The sequence below is a fragment of the Haliaeetus albicilla genome, chromosome 20 (genome assembly GCF_947461875.1).
Source record: "Haliaeetus albicilla chromosome 20, bHalAlb1.1, whole genome shotgun sequence".
In the NCBI taxonomy this organism is placed as follows: domain Eukaryota; kingdom Metazoa; phylum Chordata; class Aves; order Accipitriformes; family Accipitridae; genus Haliaeetus; species Haliaeetus albicilla.
Genome location: NC_091502.1, coordinates 10,271,507 through 10,289,036, shown reverse-complemented (window position 1 = coordinate 10,289,036; position 17,530 = coordinate 10,271,507). Strand labels below are relative to the sequence as shown.

The 17,530-nt window shown below is 44.5% G+C and overlaps 1 long non-coding RNA gene across 1 annotated transcript; it reads left to right on the top strand.

Annotated features, from left to right (window-relative positions):
• Positions 1 to 2,081: 2,081 nt before the first annotated feature.
• On the top strand, positions 2,082 to 16,763 carry LOC138690156 (uncharacterized). Its single transcript, XR_011328975.1, has 3 exons — positions 2,082 to 2,288; positions 12,744 to 12,898; positions 15,099 to 16,763. It is a non-coding gene; the product is annotated as an uncharacterized lncRNA (long non-coding RNA).
• The last annotated feature ends 767 nt before the right edge of the window (positions 16,764 to 17,530 follow it).

Here is a 17,530-nt window from a genome sequence, read left to right as displayed (position 1 = left end):
ACGTCTGTGAAAGAAGAAAAAGAATGGCTAGACTGATTTACAGGAATCACTTGCATGATTTTTTTACAAAGTCACTATTTTATGAATACTGTAATTTTTGTTGTGTGTCCTGTTTCTTTTGTTTACTTTTTTTTTCTGTGTGATGTCTCTTTGGCATACAAATTTTTCAGGTACACACCCTCCCTCCCCCCAATGACCACCTGATCCACCAACATCCCTTAGTCCACCGCTACGACTCAGCCCACTTATACCACTTACACCTTTGCCACCAGCCTACCAAACCAGACAGTGACATCAGCCATAACTTCAGCAGTTACATCATGACACCTCAGATTACGGTGACCACTTCCAAGACACCTTCTGATTCTATAACCAGTACGTACAAATCAGTGGTTGTTCAATTCTCTCAGCATGCTAAGGTATGCTCTCCTATTATCTACATTGCATTAACAGTGAGTTAAAACTTTTTCAAACAGCTCTAATTACTTTTGCATTACAAAAAGATCATTGTGCTTCCTGGAGTTGGAAACAGTATAGTATCTTAGACAATGCATACTTAAGAAAAAGAACGTTCTAAATTTGTAGTCAAATATGTACTTACTTGTATTTTGACCCACCTGGACCTGTCAGAACATTTCCCATTTCCTTACAAGTAAGCCACAATTTTACCAAAAGAAAGAAAATGGCATTCTGCTATTTCGAAATCACAAGCCAGATTTTTATTTGAGTTAGACTGCAATAAATTCAGAGTGACTGCCAAGACCGTACGTATACATCTAAACTCGAACTTTGATCTAGTCATACTTCAGGATCATCACAAAGGCTTGCAGAGAAAAATTACCTAAATCAAAGGACCAAGTAGCTGAGCTTGCCAGCTGGCATGGATGTAGGCAAAAAAAAGATATAGCAAAAAATGTCTCTACAAATGTTTGACATAAATGCATCTCCTTGAATGAAATATGAAGACCAGATTGTTTTGCAAGACTAATGAGTCTTAATAAGTGTTGACCAAGGTAAGCTAGTTTTTGTCTTCAGGTCTGGCTCGAAGAGAGCTGGTGATTGACGTGTAATGCCAAGAGCTGCGCATGCTTAGCACTTCCTGAAAAGGGGGCCTGTGTTCATAAAATAACCCTCTTAAAAGCAGCTGGATAGTTGTCTTCTAAACCGTTTGGTAGTCTCATATGGACAACTGCTTGTACTAACTAACATTCATTATGGTGTTTCTGTTAGGGCAGTGAATGTGATGCCATCATTTCAGGAGACTTCAGAGAAGACAGTGGGGGAAATGCATCTTAACCACAGCAATTAGAATTTATTTCTGGAAAAGGGTTTTTTTGTAAAGATGATCCATCTATAAACCTCTCTGTGGGTCTGGTACTGAAAAGCACTGAGAATCTCCTCAGCACCAAGGGTTTTCCCTTTGGTTCAGCAAAAACTAGTTTGTCAAAGTGTTTTTTCCATCTTAAAATGCCATTGGTCACAAACATGTGGACCCGTCTCTGGCATAGCACACCACTAGCACAACATGTCATCGTAACTTCTTACCAAGTTTAATTATTGCTAAAGCATCCACATAAACCTAGTGGGTTCCATAAGACACAATGGGCTAAACACAACATGCTTTTAAGGCAAGGCATAGATTTTGCCAGGTGAAATATGGACTTTTTCTATAATTCCGTGTGAAAACGTTTGTTTTTAAAAAGTTCTACTTGAACTTTATTACGTGTTTTCAGAACTCCAGCTCGTAATCCCCCACCGAGCCTCCCCGCTCTCGACAGAGGGGGCTGAGGACTCCCCTCACGGCGGCGGCGGTGGGCGCCCCCTCGCGCTAAAATGGCGCCCCCACCGGCCGCCCGACGGCTGGGGGCGGGGCGGGGCGGGGCGGGGCGGGGCGGGGCGGGACGCGCGGGCGCAGCCCGCCCTTCGCGCTCGGCTGCCCGCCGGCGGTGGGCGCATGCGTGCTCCCCGCGCCCCTGGAATCGCGGCGCCGGCTGCCTATAAACGAGCGGGAGGGGCGCCCCTCTCTGCCTTTTGCGCGCGTGCGCCGGGGCGGGCTGGGGCCCTTTGTCCTCCCCGTCGGTGTCTGAGGAGGGCTTGCTTCAGTGGGCGGCATGGGGCGCTGTTCCGCGGCGTGGGGGTGCCCCTGCGTGGCTGGCCGTGTTCTTCACAGCGTCCGGGTTTGTGCGGTGGGAGCCGGCGCGGTCCCTGTGCCCCAGCCCTGCGCGGAAGCTGTGGGAATGTCTTCCTGCAGATTCGAGGGGTCTGTGCTGCGCAGGGAGGAGGTGAGGGTCGCTCAGGAGCAAAGCCAGACTCGTGCAGGAGATGCACGCAAGCCTGTTCGGTAGGAAGTCTCTTCCTGTGCCAGTGCACCTCTAGGTACCGTGGAGAATGCTTTCTTGGCCAGTTTGTCAGTACACGTGTGCAAGGGCTGGTGGGCTGCTTTTGGGGCAATGCTGCCTATCGTGACAGAAATGCTAATGCTGAAAGTGCAAAACTGTCAGCAGTTGCTAGCAGCCGAATGTGTGTCTATGTATATTTATATGCATATTGGTGTGTGCCATGGTTCACTAAGAGTGTTCAGAAAATTGATAGGTCAGTTTTAGACTTTGTCCAATTAATAGTTGTTGATACGTTCCACGCTAATGGTTAGCTCTTATTAATTGTTATCACCAAATAGTCAAAACAGTCCTCAAGATTATATCCAAAGTTAGATATGGGTGTACGATATTGTGGAGCTGATAACTGTATTGTAAGCACTGATGACAACAGTAATTGATGGTCTTAGTCACCAAGGTGAGAGCAGTTAGGTTCAAGAGCTCTCTAATGAGAAATGCTGAAACCGAAATGTGCTTCATCTTCTCCCCTCCCAGCAAGTTTGGGATCTTGTACTTTTATAAGATTGAAGTTCTAGCAGTGCAACTTTTCTCTGCTTTGGCTACACTAGCAGCCATATTGGACTATGGTCTGTGTAGAGAAGGGGCCACTCAGATTCAAAGGGAGATAGAAAAATCATTGTTAGTTGGGTATTTTAACTGCTTGGGGTTTGAATTCTTTTTCTCTGGCAATAAGACACTTTGAGGCAGCAGTGAAATAAGCACTGTCAGAATTATGAAATTGCAGAGGTCCTTACAGTTTCAAAGAAACCACTTTTCCTTCCAAGAAAGACAATATGCATGGCAACTGAAGTGATAATCAAGAAGATAAAAGCCCAGAGCTGTAGCTTGTTTATGCAGGGAGAGGACACAAAAGGCCAAAGCTCAACTGGAGTTGAAACTGGCCAGTGTTGTTTCAGTTAACAAGAAGGATAGATAGTTGTTGAAGATGGTCATCTGATTAACAGGGATGAAGAAGAAGCAGAGGCATTCAATGTGGTTTTTGTCTCTGTCTTTAATAGTGCTGATAGACCTTGGGCTGCCCAGTCCCCTGAGCAGAGAACCATGAGTGTGGGAATAGTGACTTTCCATTTGTGGACACTAAAATTGTAAAGGACCAGCTGTATCAGCCGAATATTCACAAGTCCATGGGGCCTGATGGGATTCATCCCAGAGTTCTGAAGGAGCTATTGGATGTTATGGCAGGACCCCTTTCAATCATCTACCAAAGGTCTTGGGAGTCTGGGGAGGTCCCTGTTGACTGGAAGCTAGCCAATGTTATTCCAATATACAAAAAGGGCACGAGGGAAGAGCCAGGGAACTACAGACCTGTTAATCTAACCTCAGTTCCTGGAAAAATTATGGAGAAGATTATACTGCATACTGTTGAAAGGCATTTAAAGAATAATGCAGTCATCAGGCACAGTCAACATGAGGTCACAAAGGGAAAGTCCTGCTTAACTAATTTGATACCCTTCTATGCTAAGGTCACCTGCCTAGTGGATGAAGGGAAGGCGGTGGATGTAGTTTTCTGGATTTTAGTAAGGCTTTTGATATTGTCCCTCACAGCATCCTTCTGGACAAGGGTGAAGAACTGGCTGAAGGGCAGAGCTCAAAGGGTTGTAGTGAATGGGGCTATATCCAGCTGGCAGCCAGTCAGCAGTGGTGTTCTTCAGGGTTCAATTCTAGAGCCAGTTCTGTTGAATATATTTCTCAACAATTTGGATGCAGGAGTTGAATGCACCATTAGCAAATCTGCTGATGATACCAAACTGGGAGGTGCTGTTGACTCTCTTGAGGGACAAGTTGTCTTGCAGAGGGATTTAGATAGATTGGAGCATTGGGCTATAATTAATGGGATGAAACTTAAGTCAAAATGTTGGATTCTGCACCTAGGATGGAGTAGCACTGGGCATGAGTATAAATTGGGAGAGGAGGAGCTGGAGAGCAGCCCTGCAGAAAGGGATCTGGGGGTGCTGGTTGACAGCAGGCTCAATGTGAGTCAGCAGTGTGCCCTGGCAACCAAGAGGGCAAACTGCATCCTGGGGTGCATCAAACACAGCATAACCAGCTGGTCAAAAGAGGTGATTATCCCGCTGTATTCAGCGTTGGTGTGGCCTCACATTGAATACTGTGTGCAGTTCTGGGCTGCACAATTTAAGAAGGATGTGAAGGTCCTTGAATGTGTCCGGAGGAGGGCAACAAAGATGGTGAAAGGGCTGGAAGGAATGTCCTATAAAGAGCGGCTAAGGACTTTGGGCTTGTCTAGTTTGGAGAAAAGGAGGCTAAGGGACAACCTCATTGCTCTCTGCAGCTTCCTGAGGATGGGAAGCAGAGAGGGAGGTGCTGATCTCTTCTCCCTGGTACCCAGTGACAGGATGCGTGGGAATGGTTCAAAGCTGCACCAGGAGAGGTTTAGACTGAACATTAGGAAGTATTTCTTTACCAAGCGGGTGGAACACTGGAACAGGCTGCCCCAAGCCTGTCAGTGTTTAAGAGGCATTTGGATGATACCCTTAACAACATGCTTTAACCTTTGGTCAGCCCTGGATTGGTCAGGCAGTTGGACTAGATGATCATTGTAGGTCCCTTCCAACTGAAGTAGTCTATTCTATTCAAAGTTCCTATAACAATCACTGGGGGGGGGGGGGGGGGGGGGAGAAAGCAAATGCTGTTTTGCTAAAAAGTTCTCTGATATTCTGAGTAAATAATGGTAAATAATAACTATTTATTTGGTAATGTTTGATTTTTAAAGAGTGAAGAGCAATTTCCTCAGTATATATCACACTTATTCAGCATGCCAGAACATAGCATAGTTTTTGAGGAAGGAAAAGTAGTTTCATTGTTTGCTTAACCAGGCAAATCTTAACATTCATCACCATACTCTAAATGTTAAAATGTGAATTCGGCCAAATCAATAATACACACACCCAGAGGGCACACATGGAAATACTACAGATACCCAGATGTTATACCTTTGTTTTATGGAGTAGGTATATTTTAAGAACTGTGAGGATGTTGGACATACTCCAGAGGTCTTTAATTTCTCAGGTTAGCTAAAATTACAAATTCTGTCCCTGTGCTTCCACCCTATAAATACTGCGAGTTGAAGTTTCAGCACTATTGTGCTGCATTGCATTCATAGTGCCCTTTTGTTGGTGGATTAAATGGCTATTGCTCATGTAATACAGACAAATACTCATCTGAATAGAGACTCGGGTGCATCCACTTCTAGCATGAGGATGGTGTACTTTGTGCAGAGTCACTCATCTGCAAAGGCTGGAGCTTCTTTCTATATTGTGAGAGAAACTCTTTGGCTTGAAGATTGCTGAATCTGGTAGCCCAACAGAGGCAAAGCTGCCACAGCTCTGTGTTGCCAGATGCAGTCAGTACTGAGGTGGACTATTGCACATATTCCCAATAGTCCCACAGATGCTGTACTGCTGTGTGTATGTATATGTGTATATATAGACATATACATGCATATATACATAGCTGATCACACTAACACAGATGGCACGAACAGCCTAATCCTGCCCCTTCTTTGGCAGTTAAAGGTTTGCTAGTATGAAGTGGGTACATATATATAATGTCAATCCCTCCAGTAGTTGGCCTTAGATGTTCAGTCTGTCCAGTAACTGACCTTGGACTCTTTGCCTTTCAGTTTACTTTGCATGACCCCACACAGACTAACATCTACATATATGCACTATGGATCTCCCCAGTAACTGTCCCTGGATGCCCTTGTCTCCCCTTGACTCGTGCTCAGAGACCTATACAATGCAGATGGGTCCCAGTTGACACCTGAGCTGATAGTCTCTCCAGTAACTGGCTTGGACCTCTTGGTCCCTCCAGGAGTCAATTGTCAGACCACACTGGTCTCCCTGTTATCCAGCCTAGACCTATGTGAGCTCCAACACATGGCTCCCAAGCCTCTTATCCTTCTCACCAGCTAATCCAACTTGAAGTTTGCAGGGGTGCATACACTGACATACACCCCTGCACAGTACACAGTCTTCTCCAAAAAAGAAGCATCCTCCCTCAGTCCAAAATTATTTTGCCTGCACTTGCTCAAATCACACCTCTCAGGTGAACTTTACAGACGGCTAGAACAAGAGTTGCCTTTCACTTACAGCATCAAGTGAGATCTCCGTGTACAGTGCAATGTCTCTGAAGGTGGATCCAGTGTCCTCCACTGCATTTGCCAGTGCTAACATACTTTTGCCTACAATCTCAGGAAAGATCCTGGCTTAGATGAACCCCACACCAGAACAGGTCTCTTATACCTTCTTATCTGCAAAAACAGAACACAAGAGCTTCTCACTTTTGCTGCCTTTAACATTTGTTCTCTATTGTTTCTTCCAAGGGCTGAATTTGCTAAGAACCATTCCAGAGCAGACCTTATCTTAAGGATCCACATTCTGCACCAAATTCCACCTTTGCAGCCAGTCCGACTCCTGAATAGAGCATAATCTTAAGAAAGATGAGCACTTGTCTTTTCTAGACTACCCAGTTGTCATGGGAAAGTAGTCTCATGTTGGGAAATTTCACTGATTTTTAATTTATTGCCAACTACATATTTTTTAATTACTGATTCAGGGGTACTGAGAAACAAGATAAAAATTAAACGCCTAGGGAAAACACCTCAACTTCAATCCAGACACCTCTCCTCCCCCCTTTCTTGTTTCCACTCTGCTTGCTTTTGCCAAATGTTACACTCAGTCCCTTCAGCAAGGCACCAGGTAGCACAGGAGATTGACATCAGTGCGTAGTGGTTTCCTTTCTTGGCAGTCCCTGTTTCTTATGCTTTTCAACTGCCCCAGTGTGGATTCCCCACCACGCTGCAGTTCCCTTCAGTGTAGTATCTGCTCCTGCAGGGATTCCTTCATGGGCTGCAGTTCCCTCAGGATGTATCTGCTCCTGCAGGGATTCCTTCATGGGCTGCAGTTCCCTCAGGATGTATCTGCTCCTGTATTGTCTTCTGTGTGTCATTACATGTCTCTTCACACATCTCCTCCCACCAGCTGCTCTTCTTTATTAAATATGTTTTCACAGAGGTGCTTCTCTGATTGGTTCGAGTTTTGGCACATGGTGGGTTGGTGTTGTCTGTTGCCAAGCCAGCTGGAACCAGCTGTGGCTGAAGGGCAGTGCATGACCTTCTCCTACACAGGTCACCCCTGTAGTCCCCCTGCTACCAAAACTCTGCCAGTTATGCCCAATATACCATTTTCTTTCAGTCTTGGGCAATTCAGGGTCTTTCTAGTTAGGGGCCATATTTAGGCAGAAACATTTTCAGTCTCACCTCAGGTTTCCCCAGCCTTTCACTGACCTCCAGTGGATAGTGCTGCTTGTCAGCTTTCTCTACCATGGGCACATAAGACAACTTTAAGGAGCTTTCTTTCCTTCAACACTGTATCCTTCAGCAGATAAAAAGAACAACATGCATGTGAGTAGCAGCATTCCAGGATTTGCACATTGACAATCACTAAATATCTTTGACTGATTGCTGCAAAACCAGAGAGCTTTCCTTTTGAACTCAGACACATTCTGTGGCCTAAGAACTGAAGAGCTGAGAGCAAAGATGCTCAAATGGTCTTTGAAAGATCTCAGACAGGTGTTACGGTGAGGGTTTGACCTGTTGATAATAGTTTTCATTTTCATTCCTGAGGTCAGAAATTCAAAGTATGTTTTAGCTGGGGTCAGGAGCAGGACCTCACTGGTGGAAGTCTTGTCCGTATTTCTTTCTAAACCAGAACAGTCTAGTTTGGAGGGACAGTAATATCCCTGACAGTAACACAGAATGACTCAGAAGGGGTAGTGGAAGAGAAACCTTGGGAGCGAGTTCAGAGAGCTAGTTCTTTAATGGAGCGCAAAGAAACACTCATAAAAAACACCCCTTCTTCCCTCTGCACACCTCTCTCCTCTCTTTCTCTTCTCCCATCCCCTTACTGCACATTGCACTCAGTCCCTTTGGTGAGGCAATGGGCAGTGCAGGAGATTGGGGTCAGTGTGTGCTGGTTCCTCCATCAGTAGCAGTCCCTGTAGAGTCATGCCTCATGGGCCTTGCTCAGGCAGCTCTGTGGCTCTGGCCCCTGCTCAGGCATGGTTTTCTCTATCCTCCTCCTCCAACCTGGTCATTTTTTCTTTTGTGCTGGTGCTTTCTGCCCTTTCTTAAATGCATCTTTAGCAGAGGTGCTACAAACCCACCTGACTGGCTTAGAGGCACCACCAGCTTGGCTAATGTCCTCAGCTGTGGCCTGCAGTGGGTCAGGTGGAGCTGTCTGGAACCAGCCGTGTCCATGTTGTGGATGGATTAACACACTTCACTTGTAAGACAGAAGTAGCAATATGTTTATTGATATAAAACAGACATTTAACAAAGTTTGATAGTAAATGTGACCGTGGTTTAACAAGATTCGATGGCAAGGTTCACTTGATATTTACTGCATAGAGGACAGGGTCAGACAAAACTGTCAGGGACACCCTCCCATTGAGTCATGAGGTTCAGAAACCCCTTGCTTTCTAAACTCCTCCTCAGAGAGGCGTTTAGGTGCAGCTGGATCCAATCCTAGTCCCAGACTTGGTCAACAGTTTATGTCTAAAGGATTGTATATGCACAATCAATCCTTTATATCACTTAGCTAAGATTTCAAAGTTTAGCATGCTATCAATTGCTTACCGAGAATCTGTTGCAGCAAGGAATCTCTCAACCTTGAGGACTAACCTTGAGAGGTGTCCCTACTCAAGGGGAGATCCTGGTGTGCGGCCCGCTGCCATGCAGGAGAGCTCAGCAGGCCCTGGGCTGTCCACTATTTATGGAGTAAGATAATTAACTCACAGTCATACTTGCATACTGAATACAGATGTTAGTTTCTTCCAAATTTGGCTTGAGTCATACATTGACCAGCACTGTGGTTAGGTGGGTACATTGCTTAAAATAGTCCTTGGCTATTGTGTTGTTATCTGTCTCCCCCGAATCCACTTTGAGCTGGATGCAGCCACCACGACCAGATGCATCCATTACAACTGCCACTGGTGGTTATCACTTGAGCAGGATTACGGGAAATACAGGTTAGGTTGGGGGTGGCAGGGAGCACACTACCACAGTCCAGCATGGCTGTGGCCTTTCCACATCTGCTTAATAGACAGATATATGAAATTTTACAAATTACATGACTTCCCTGTACCATGGGAGAGATGGTGCAGTGAGGGAGGACATTGGGCGGGCTGGCATTGTGGTTTCTTTCGCAAGCCTCTTGTTCTGCGGGAGAGATGGTGCAATCCTGGAGGGAGTCTGGGTGGTTCAGTGTGGTGGTTCCTAGCACAGGGTCATGGGTGGGTTTTGGGTTTCCCTGGGTTCTTTTCCGCTCCCTGAGTTCCTCAGAGGTTGCAGAGATGGTACTGCATCCTGGAGCAAGGTCATAGGTCCTCTCTCCCCAGGGTCTTTTTTCAGCCACCTCTAGTTAACCCAGTACCTTTCCATGTCCTTAGTTACAGGATTGGCTAGATCAACCTCATTGATGATTACACCATTTGTTTTCTAATTTGTTGTTGTTTTCTGGTTCTTGCTTCAGTTACTTCTGGACGCTTTTGCACTTCTTGATGATCATTGGCACAGCTTGGCTATCTGTGTCCTCGAGTACACCAAAACCATCCCTCCCAGGGATGGAGCCCTCGCTGGCAAAGGCCCTGGCCCTTGCTGCACTTCAACACAAGCATACTGACCAGTAACCTGTTTACATATGTCCAGCTCCTTTTATCCCCTTTCTTCTGTATTTTTCCATACTTGTTCCTCCCCAGTCCAATTTGATCTTTCCCTTCCTGTGTCTTTGGTCTTTCCCTTAAACATCCCATAGTAAGTCTTGCAAACCCCAAAATGTTCTTTCCAACTTCCCATAGTGAGTCCCATGCTCCTGTAGGCAGTAATTCTCTCAGAGTCTGTAATTGGATTGATGGGGAGTTGATGGGGAGTGTCTTCCATTGACTCAGCGGGGGTATCCCTGCAACCCATGGGGCTGGTGGCTCCCCTGGGCCAGCCCTGGGAGCAACCCTGTCAGTGGCTCAGCCAGCTCTGGTGCGGTTACTGGGGTTCCCCTGCCTGTCATTGTGCCTCTGCTCCTTTGTGTTCGTGGGGATGAGCCTTCAGTCACATAAGCTAACAGTCTGTAAACTCTGTCCTCGTTTAGGTTCATTTCTTGGAAGTTCTTTGGGGTAAAAGGTCCATGCATAGCTCTGTGACAGCAGTCTTTTAAGCAGTACAAGGAAGGTGTATCTAACCCCTTCTGATGATTTCATCTACTATGAAAATTTAATCCATGAATGTCTGCTAATAGCCTTTTACGAACCTCTTATTCTAAATATCCTCGTGTGATGCATGCTTTTTGAGCAGAGGCATGGTCTCTTAAATTTTTAAGAAACTTTATTCACTTTTAAATGGCTTTAAATTCCCATGGGCAGAGGGAAGACTCCCTGCCCTAAAGGCATTCGGTCTACCTCCAGTGTAACCAGGTTGGGGCTCCAACTAGAAGTGTAGGGGATGGCATTCAGGGTGAAAGACCATGGGACCTACTTTGAGTTACAAAGCCTAAGACAAGCCTTTGCACCAGAAGTAGGGGTGCAGGGCAGCTGTCACTTTTTTGGAATGAAAGTTGTTTCTAATCTACACTGTGCATCCTGTGGTCACAGGGAGATTGGGTGGTGTGATACTGTACTCAGTGATACACAGTCTAATATGTATTTGCCTGAGAGGATGGGTAAGTGGATAATGATTCCTGTTCTGCAAACACATCACACACAGATCAGAACTTCAGCCCCACCAGTCTAGTTTAGACCAGTCCTATACCAGTAACCCCAGAGGAGCAGACCACTCATTCTGACTGGTTGACATGCTGGGTCTATGGATAACAGCTTAGCTTCTGTGTGTTGCAGTTCTTGGGCTTCAGCTTCTACATGGTATCAGATGACTATGTATGGTGGTCAATCCCAAAGGGCTATTGTCTTAACCTTTATTACCTTTTATATTAGATCATTGATATAAGCTGGCAATGGCTCTGATAATCACATGGCCTGAGGCCCAATCTCTTTGACGTCCTCCATCCCTGAGGGCAATTAATAGTTGCCACCGCAGTTTCAATAACCCTCCAGCCTCTCAGCCAAATAACTTACAAAAAAAGAAACATGAGCTGTGTTACCAGCTCATACCGGATTAATCTAGTCAGTTCAAGCTTGGCAGATGTAATCACAGCTCATTTGTCTGGGCAATTCTTCCAGGTAGGCTAAACTCAGTGGCATCTACCATACCTGGAAGCTGTTTGTTTAATTTTTGCAAACCATACAGGGAGACTTGTCTGCCCATTCTGAATTAGCTCAGCAATTACATTTATGTATCAGTGTCTTCTATGTCCTTTGGGAGGCCTGCAATGGTATAAAGCATGAGAAGAGTTGCAGGCACTGGATAGAACAGAGACATTGGGAAGGCAATTAGACATAATACTTAAGAAGTTATCAGAGAATGTGTCTGGAGCAAAAGTGGGAATCTGGGAAAAACAGATGACCATGACAGTAGGCAATGAATTGTAGGGTTCCTTCAGAGATGCAATGCTTATAGAAGAAAGTACCTCTTTGATCAACATACCCAAACGGTCCGTGGCACAAAGCTCAGACAAAGAGCGTTCTTTATTAGCAGAAATCTATATTGTTTCACACACCAGCATTTCCCAAACAGAAAAGAGATGTAGGAGATGGACCTCATCAGAGCAAGGAGCACATAGAATCCTAGAAGGAGTCGTTCCAAATGACAAATGGAAGAGTGAGGTGTAAGATTGATAAATGACAAAAAGGAAGGCATGAGAACAAATACTTCACTTGTTTTACGTAGCAGAATAAACTGCCATTTTGGGTTTGGTTCCTGGCCTAAAGACAGATTCTTACACAGTTTAGGCATTAACTCTGAAATGTCAATGTCCATGAATTCAGTTCAGTATTTTAATGGAGCAGGTTGCGTGTGGACACATATTTAGCTAACGGTCGCAAGAGCATTTCAGATGCCCTTAGAAGACCTTGAACAGAATAAACAAGAAGACAAAAAAAGAAAGATGCCAATTAGAAGAACAGAGGTGTGCATTCCACGATAAAGGGAACTTGGCACAAAGAACCTCAATTCAGCAGTTTATCTTGACCAATTAGACTGAGACAAGTTTTGCATGTTTTAGTTGGTATAACCAATTATGTCTTATGTTTATGCGCATGTACAGAGTTGATATAACCAATCATATTTTATGCTTGTGCGTGTGTACAGTGACTTTGCAGACAATGTGATTATAAATATGTGTGTGTTTTAGCAATAAACGTCGTCTGCTTTCAACTTTACAGGCGTCCGTTTATTTCTACCTCCTGCAAATGGTGACCCCGACGTGGCCCTGAGAGCGCAGAAGACACAGCAGGAGAAGCCCTGGTTGGAGGTACTGCTCTCAGCGGGACTGAAGCAGGGAAGCTGAGCCTAGGCTAAGAAGACACCTGAAAGGAAGGTGAGCAACCAGGGGCAGTATGGGGCAGAACATGTCCTTGGAGGAAAGGGCAATAGTCAGACTCCTACTGCATATGTATACTCTCTAAGAGAGGAATTAAATGTAATGAATCCTCCGTGAGAAGGTTATTGAAATGGTGCCGAGTTCAGGGCTATCCTGCTGAAACAGCTACCGCATTTAAGCCTGATACTTGGGTGGAAATTGGAACACAATTACGGGATGCGATCTCTAAAGGGGATCAACACACTGAAGAACTGGTTACTACTTGGCGGTTGCTTTTTGACAATATACAGTCCTTACGGGCAGAAAGAAAGGTGGCAGCGGAGGCAAATTCGATTTTGAATCCAACAGTATCGGTGTTGGTAAATGGTGACAAGGCAGACACGATACCAATGAGTCATCTTGTTCACATTGTCCCTCTGACTGTACTTGTCATAAAATGCCATTACCGGAAGGTTCAGTAAAAGATATACCACAGCCAAAAAAGGCATCGCCACCTATTCTACCACGAAACCCTGAGAAAGAAATACACCTGATTAAGCCATCTACGGGTTTATATCCACCTTTACCTGACGATGATGATAATTGGTCAGAACCTCCCCGAGACGATATTTCTTTAGAAAAAGAAAAACCGCCACCAAGTTACAATGTAGCTGAAGATTTGGGCTGTGACCCGAGAAGCTACTGGAGAGAAATACATAAGAAAGCAGCAAGCGAGGGAGTGGTCGTTCCTCATGCTTATCCTGTTATAGTGAGGGCAAATAATCCAAATGAATGGAATCCCTTTTCATGGGATTTGATAAAAGAAGTGCACAAGTCAGTCCATAATTATGGGCTGACGGCTCCTTTCACTGAAGCGCTGCTCGACAATATTTTCAGAGCTCAACTTTTGACTCTGTATGATTGCGATCAATTAGCCAGCATGCTATTAAAGCCAACTCAGAAAATGTTGTGGAGAGACAGATGGAGGGGACTGTGTGAAGAAGTTGCTGTAAAAAATTTGGATAGACCTGATGATGACCCCATGAAGGCAATAGGGATAGATCACCTTATTGGGACTGGCAAATTTACTGATCCAAGATTATAGGCAAGGTTTCCCATAGAGGCCCTGAGAACTGCTTCAGTAATGGCATTTAAAGCAATGATGACTCTGCCAGCAGAGGGTAGAAATGTTATGTCGTTCACGCAGATTAAGCAGGGTCCCCAGGAATTGTACATGTCCTTCATTGACAGACTAAGAGATGCAGTAACTAAACAAGTACCGAGTATGGAGGCTCAGAATGCCTTGGCACTAAAATTAGCAGTAGAGAGTGCAAATGCTGACTGTAAAAAGCTTTTGATGGCGTTACCCAGAGATGCCAGCCTTGTTGATATGGTTGAGGCATGTAACAAGATTGGAACTCATGCATGAACGGGACCTTCACCAGACAAGCTAGGACAAGCTAGAATCTCACATGGGTTTTTTCATCAATCAGCAAAGGTACTTGCAAAACGATTTGGTATAACCATTGGAGATGCAAAAGCCATTACACAGACATGTTCTGAGTGTCAACTTGTGGGAACAAATTCACCTGGAGCTGTAAATCCACGAGGTTTGCATTCTTTACAATTGTGGCAGATGGATGTAACACACATACCTGAGTTTGGTAAATTGAAATATGTCCATGTGTCTGTGGATTGTTTTTCTGCAGCTGTATGGGCAACAGCGTAGACAGGAGAAACAAGTCCACACGTCCAGCGACACCTGCGTTTGGCTTTTGCAGCACAAAAAGCAGCACTGGCATTCCATTTCAGATAAAAACTGACAATGGGCCGTGCTACATTGCACAGACAACTCAAAAGTTTTTTAGTTGATGGGGTATTGTACATACCATGGGTATACCACATTCCCCTACAGGCCAGGCAATTGTAGAACGCATGAATCAGACTTTGAAACGCCAACTGCAAAAACAAAAAGGGGGAGAGCAGATGGCTACTCCTCATGAATGATTGAACGAAGTAGTATATGTGTTGAATTACTTGAAATTGACATATGGCAAAAGTGTACCACCAGTTGTGAAACATGTGCAAGGCATGGTAGGAGATTTGTTTGACATCAATAGCAATGTTCAAGTTAGGGTTAAAAATGTTGAGAAAAATGTATGGGAAGGACCATTTCAATTAATAACCTGGGGACAAGGTTATGCTTGTGTTGTTACAGATCACGGAACAAGATGGGTACCAGCAAAGTGGGTAAAACCCTGGACAGTTGTTACATCCTTGGAAAAACGCTGAACCTAAAAGGACTCCTTCTCGCTGCATTCGGCCTGTTATGGGTGACACACATAAGTGAAGAATGGATGATCCAACAACCAAAACAGAATGTATGGGTAACTTTGGCAAACATAACGCATCAAGAAGCTATATGTCTTTCTGTTTGTCCTGGTTGCAGCTGGGATAGAGTTAACTGTCTTCCTAGTAGCTGGTACAGTGCTATGTTTTGAGTTCAGTGTGCGAAGAATGTTGATAACACTGATGTTTTCAGTTGTTGCTCAGTAGTGTTTAGACTATAGTCAAGGATTTTTCAGCTTCTCATCCCCAGCCAGGGCACAAGAAGTTGGCACAGGACACAACCAGGGCACCTGACCCAAAGTGGCCAACGGTGTATTCCATACCATGTGACGTCCCCTCTAGTTTAGGAACTGGGAAGTGGGGGCAGGGAATCGCCGCTCAGGGACTGGCGGGGTGTCGGTCGGCGGGTGGTGAGCAATTGCCCTGCGCATCATTTGTACATTCCAATCCTTTTATTACTACTGTTGTCATTTTATTAGTGTTATCATTATCATTATTAGTTTCTTCCTTTCTGTTCTATTAAACCGTTCTTATCTCAACCCACGAGTTTTACTTTTTTTTTCCGATTTTCTCCCCCATCCCACTGGATGGGGGGGGAGTGAGTGAGTGGCTGCGTGGTGCTTAGTTGCTGGCTGGGGTTAAACCACGACACTGTTGCTACCCCTGAAAATCCTTTTTCTACCTGCTTGGTGGGGTTACCTCTAGACACCTGGCCAGATCCAATGCCTGAATTTTCCCTTTGTACTAACCCACAATACTGTGTCAATAATTGGGACGGTGTGTATACACACCTGCCTCAAGTAATGCAAGAACCTCAAGAGTTAGAGTTGTTAGGACCAGTCATCACGAATGCCTGTGTGATGTTTAATTACACCTATAACACCACTCGAAAAGGTCAGAATGTAAATGCTATTTTGCCTGTATATAGAAATGCTACAGCTTGGTGTAACTATATCTATTCCAGAATATCACGCTTTTTTTTCTATTCCAGCTGCTTTACCTGCGGGGATGTTTTTAATTTTTGGGGATAGAGTGTGGGGGGGAATTCCATCGAAACTTAACGGGAGGCCATGTAGCCTCGGACGACTTACGTTACTAACACCCGATATCAATATGATTCACAGTAAAAGGCTCACGATAACTGACACAGGGTTAAGTGGATGGCTAGCAAGTTTGGGAATTACGGGATGGTTGAAAGATTTGCTTAGGCATGGCTTAGTTATTTTAATTGTAATATTAGCAGTTGTAATGATTGTACCATGGATCATAAAAATAGTTGAACGTATGATTGCAAAAGCATTTCATGTAACCTGGCTTGCACAAAAACAAAAAGGGGGAATTGTAGGATATTTCATGGAGAATGGGGGACATTTCTTTGAGCCTGATTATTTGGAGTTAGCATAAGTAGGCCGCAGTTAGCATGAGTGGGCTGGAGTACGTGACAGCTGCAGTATGAAAGGACTTTGAACCACCAGAAAAACAATGGACATGAGGAACTTGGACAGTGGAGCAATTAATAAACAAGATAACAGAACTGCAGAGGCAAGAAGGAGCTGCAAGAGCTTTAACGCAATTAAGAAAGCTGTCATTTCAGCTTAGAGCATTTAGCTGTGGGATGGGGACTTAGGATTTGGTTTGTATCTTTGTTAAAAATCGGGGTTTCTTTTATTCTTATGTATTTTATTAGGTATAATGTTGCTTTTACCGTGTTTAATTAATTGTGTTCATAGATCTTTGCAAAGGGCAATACAGCAGGTGTTAATTGACGAAAAACAAAAAAAGGGGGAATTGTGGACACGTATTTAGCTAACGGTCACAAGAGCATTTCAGACGCCTTTAGAAGACCTTGAACAGAATAAACAAGAAGACAAAAAAAGAAAGATGCCAATTAGAAGAACACAGGTGCACATTCCACGATAAAGGGAACTTGGCACAAAGAACCTCAATTCGGCAGTTTATCTTGACCAATTAGACTGAGACAAGTTTCGCATGTTTTAGTTGGTATAACCAATTTATGTCCTATGTTTATGCACATGTACAGAGTTGGTATAACCAATTATGTCTTATGTTTATACGCGTGTACAGGGTTGATATAACCAATCATATTTTATGCTTGTGCGTGTGTACAGTGACTTTGCAGACTATGTGATTATAAATATGTGTGTGTTTTAGCAATAAACGTCATCTACTTTCAACTTTACAGGCGTCCGTCTACTTCAGTCTCCTCAATTGCACGTTCTTGTATTTTCCTGATGCTTCACTGAGCTAGATGTGCTTCTGTAACTGGGGCTATCTAAGATG